Source organism: Gavialis gangeticus, unplaced genomic scaffold, assembly GCF_001723915.1.
Source record: "Gavialis gangeticus isolate Ggan-Ray unplaced genomic scaffold, GavGan_comp1, whole genome shotgun sequence".
Classification (NCBI taxonomy): Eukaryota; Metazoa; Chordata; order Crocodylia; family Gavialidae; genus Gavialis; species Gavialis gangeticus.
Genome location: NW_017728996.1, coordinates 3204426 through 3209141, shown reverse-complemented (window position 1 = coordinate 3209141; position 4716 = coordinate 3204426). Strand labels below are relative to the sequence as shown.

The following is a 4716-nucleotide window of genomic DNA, read 5'->3' as shown; positions in this document are numbered from 1 at the left end:
TAGCCTTCAGCTAGTCTGTTAAGGATGGCCTCTTTGATAATCTTTTCCAAGACCTTCCCCAGGATAGAGGTCAGGCTGATGGGCCTGTAGTTAGCCGGATCCACTTTCCTCCCTTTCTTGAAGATCAGCACCACATTGGCCTTCTTCCAATCATCGGGCACTTCACCAGAGCACCAAAAGCTCTCAAAGTTCCATGCCAGGGGCTGGGCTATGATGCTCACCAGCTCCCTGAGTATCCTTGGGTGTAACCCATCATGGCCAGCTGACTTGAAGGTATCCAGCCTGTCAAGGTGTGCCTTCACGAGGTCAGCTTCGATGGAGGGCAGGGGATCTCCCTCACCCGGGCCTCCCTGACCCATAGTGGGCAGGGCTGTCCCATGAGACTGGTGAAAAACTGACGCAAAGTACCCATTTAGCAAGTTCGCTTTTTCCTGGGGATTGAATAGCAACCTTCAACTCCCTGCAGGGGGGTTGCAAAGAGGCTGTAGCTGGACTGTTCTCAGTGGGGGCAGATGACAGGACAAGGAGCAATGGGCTCAAGTTGCAGCAAGGGAAGTTGAGGTTGGATATTAGGAAAAACTCTGTCATGAGGACTGTCATAAAGCACTGGAATGGGTTACCCAGAGAGGTGGTGGAGTTGCCATCTTTGGAGGTTTCTAAGACCCAGCTCAACAAAGCCTTCTCTGCGATGATGTAGTTGGGGCTGGTCCTGCTTTGAGCAGGGGGGCTGGACTGGATCAGACCTCCTGAGGTCCCTTCCATTCTTCATTTTCTATGATTCTATGTCAGCTCAAAGCTGAGAGCATTTGTAAAACCATGATCCAGGAAAATGATTCTAGTAGTTTTCCTTTTCTACAACAAAAAGGCCTTTTCTTCAAATCATTTTCCTCTTTTTTTGTAACCCTTGTCATGCTTTCATTTTGTGTAGAAGAAGGCTCACAGGGGGGTAGCTGATCAGATGAGGCAGAGCACTAAACACCATATTACAGGAGAACAGGGCAGGACCCAGAAAGCAGCCAGTTTTTAAGGCATGAAGAGATGGAGAGCTTTTGCATGTTCCTTTATGGCTGCCATTTTGAGCATGGGGTTGGAAGGGTAGATCAGAATGGTGACAGTTCCCAGCAGTAGGTTGTTTAAATCTCCCAATCCAGCTACACTGTAATATATCATACAATATTTACTAAAAAAATTATTTTCAGGTTTGAGTCTGCCCCTGATTTAGTTTAATCCTGGCAGTGACTTGGAGGACTTCTGGTCCTGCCTTGGAATTCACTGGGTGAACTCCTAGATTTTGGGATCCATTTCTTGTCTACAACACAATTAATATCATTGGGGGTGTTATAAATGGTGTCCACAAAATCCAAGGGTCGAGTTGTGGGTTCTCTAGCAAACATATAGTCCAACTCCTCTCAGCAGCTGCAGATCCTGTGACATCTCCCAGGGGCCCCATTATTGTCTTGAACACTCTTACAGCACAGCTGGAGTTCCTTCCCTGTATTTTGGCATTGGCTTGGGTTTCAATTGTTCTCTTTTTTTCTGCATCTGTTCTGATAACTGCTTGTGTATCTCTCTATTACAGATGAGCCTATACGTGCTAAATAAATGAAGTCCAGGTGCTCTGCAGATAACCCCCACAGAAGCCTGAGACTTGACTGCTGAATAATCAGGAGTATCGCAGAGGTATAAGAACCACACAACGGAGGACCACAACAAGCCAACCTTTAAACGGGGAGGTGATGTCCAGTCAGAATGACCTTAGAGCAGTAGAGGCGCACAGTGAAATGGAAAAGGACAATGCAGGCACCCAGCAAAGCAGTGCAGGATACCAGTGGGGTACTTGGAAAACATGCAACATTTGTTTGGGGAGGGAGATCCAACTCCTCATGCTTTTTTTATGCGTAGACTCATCCCACTTCTTAGTAAATCTGCTTCCATGGTGTATTTAGTAGTGCCAGATGACTTTGTTTGTAGACACAAGACACTTTAATGTGAAGTAACTAATTAAACTGCAACAAACTTCAAGTATAAACAAGTCCTCAGGGTCAGGGCCTAAGTGTTCTTTTGTCAGAGCTATTTGCTATGACTATCTAGCTTAGGTTTTATATTTAAAAATAAGACCCTAAAATGGTTCATTTTCATAGTTTCTAGAGTCAGGAGGGACCTGAACAGATCATCAGGTCTGACCCCTGCCCTGGGCAGGAACGAGTGCTGGGATCATAATACCTCAGCCAGATATCTATCCAACTTCCTCTTGAAGACCCCCAAGGTAGGGGAGAGCACCACCTCCCTTGGGAGCCCATTCCAGAGCCTGGCAGCCCTAACTGTAAAGTAATGCCTCCTGATATCAAGCCTGAACCTGCTGTCAATCAATCTGTGGCCATTATTCCTTGTTATCCCAGGTGGTGCCTGGGGGGACAGAGCCTCACCTATTTTCCGCTGGTCCCCCCTGGTGAGTTTCTAAACAGCCACCAGATCCCCTCTCAGTCTTCTCTTGTGGAGGCTGAATAGATTCAGGCCCTTAAATCTGTCTTCGCAGGGCCTGGCTTTCTGCCCCCTGACCATGGGAGTGGCCCTCCTCTGGACCCTCTCAATGCTGGCCACATCCCTCCTGAAAGGCGGCCTCCAGAGATGGACACAGTACTCCAGCTGCAGCCTGACCAGTGCTGCATAGAGGGGAAGGATCACCTTCCTGGACCTGCTTGTGATGCAACTGTGGATGGATGACAGGGTGCAGTTAGCTTTACTTTTTAACACATTCGTTATTGCCACTTCTGGTGGAAATACCAAAGTCAAGTGCAAAAGCTTATAGCCATCTTTGATGCTCATTTATTCACAGTTAGTGTACATATTAAGTCTCCATTTGTAAAACGATTGTGTTAAATCCAAGTTATTTCAGGAATGATATTGATATAAACACCTTTAGATGGGTATAACTACATCCACATTAGAGGGTTGCACTATATCTGTTTCTGAAGCCGTGTAACTGTATCTGTACAAAAACTGTGTGGAGACAAGCCTCACTAATTATACTCTTATTAATTATACAGCAGTACAGATATGCGTGGGACTATAAGATATACAGTAATGCACATTCATATCCTGAAGAGCTTCCAATTAAGAGGAAACAGAAAAGGGATGGGAAAAAAGAGCTCGGGACAAGGAATGTGTTGATAGGCAAACAAAGGGTGAAGGAGTCCATGAAAGAAGTGTCTTAAAAAAGAGGTTTAAAGGGGAGGTGGCTGGAGTTTGGTCCAAGTCCCAGGGGTAGTGTGCACTATAGTGAAATACCCCTGTAGGGTGATATAATGACCAGTCATTGCCAGATGTGGTTGTTTGAAATGCCTCTACATCATCTTCATGGAGTGTTTCTGCTTTCCTTGATTGTGTGAGCTTGGAACTCGGCCACAGCATTGTCCAACGGGGTTGTTCAAATGCTCTGAGTTGGTACAGAGTTATAAATCCCCCTAAATCATCTTTCAAGTAAGCATCCTGAAGAAGAATCTGATCCATCTGCTCCCATCTGTTAGTTGGAGCTTGTTCTGATGCCATGCCCATCACCATAGGAGCTGCGCATCCAGCAGGTGAAAATGGAGAAATTCAGAAGAGTTTGGGACATCTCTGTTTGGTCTCTGTGTGGTGGTCTTGCCACCCTCCAGAAGCAAGCAGCATATAAGCAGAAAAATGTCAGAACCCATCTTTGGATGGGGAAGAGGAAACAATTTAAAAGATAAAGCCACCTGGGGTGACAAGTAGGTACACTGCCCTACCTATTTTTCTATGATTCTAGCCCTCGAACAACTATTCCAATAGAGACAGGAAAGCTGACTTGCCTACGGTATGTCATTAAACCGAAAAGTCAAGCTTTTTCTATTGAGTTGGCAGCTCTATATAATGAGCTTGTTTTACTCTGCCACCATCTATAAGTTGGAGGACTCCAGGTAGAAATTAAGGTGCAAAAGGTAGTTAAAATTGGATGGTCAGCTTAATCTCTGAATGATTTTCATTGCAAAGTAGTTTTCATTCCTTTTCTAAAAAATTCTGCATTTTGACTCAACTGAAGGACATGTATGTTCAAGTCTTCTTATTCAACTCATCAGTGAGCAAAAATATAATTTTGAGAAGAAGGCAATAAACTTCCAGATTTTCCCCCCAAAATTTATTCTTTGACTTCAGTTTTTTGGTACTCAAAACCTCTCAGAATAAAGACCTGTCTTATTTCTTATTTTAGCTCTAATCTCAGATATGCTATTAGTGGTAAGAAAAGAAAAGAAAAGAAAGGAAAGCAACCATGTCAATCAGAAAATGTTAATTTGTTCAAATAGAAATGTTTTTTTAGAATGTGTTGACTTCAACAAAGTGTGATGGAAATACTTCAAAATTATTCCAAATTAAAATGAAGTACTCTGCTTCACCTTTGTCAGTTTACTTTGGCTTTTATATTGTAAAATATGATTTATAATATTATAGTTGATGGCATCCAGTGCACACTTAAATAATTTGCAGACAACACCGAGTTGGGTGGTGTTGCAGATACTCCGAAGAGTAGGGCTAGGATCCATGATGTGAATAGACTAGAGAAATGGTCCACAGTCAGTCAGATGAGATTTAACATGGACAAGTGCAAAGTCCTGCACTTGGGACAGAATACCCTCATGCACAAATGCAGACTGGCTAGGCTGCAGTACAACAGAGAAGGACCTGCGGGTTACAGGAGAC

The 4716-nt window shown here is 44.0% G+C and overlaps 1 long non-coding RNA gene across 1 annotated transcript in view; it reads left to right on the top strand.

Annotated features, from left to right (window-relative positions):
* The window catches only part of LOC109288410, a 17791-nt gene extending 15852 nt beyond the window's left edge, over window positions 1-1939 (top strand). Inside the window, exon 2 of the long non-coding RNA XR_002095132.1 lies at window positions 1580-1939. This is a non-coding gene — a long non-coding RNA (uncharacterized LOC109288410). The remainder of the gene's footprint in view (window positions 1-1579) is intronic.
* The last annotated feature ends 2777 nt before the right edge of the window (window positions 1940-4716 follow it).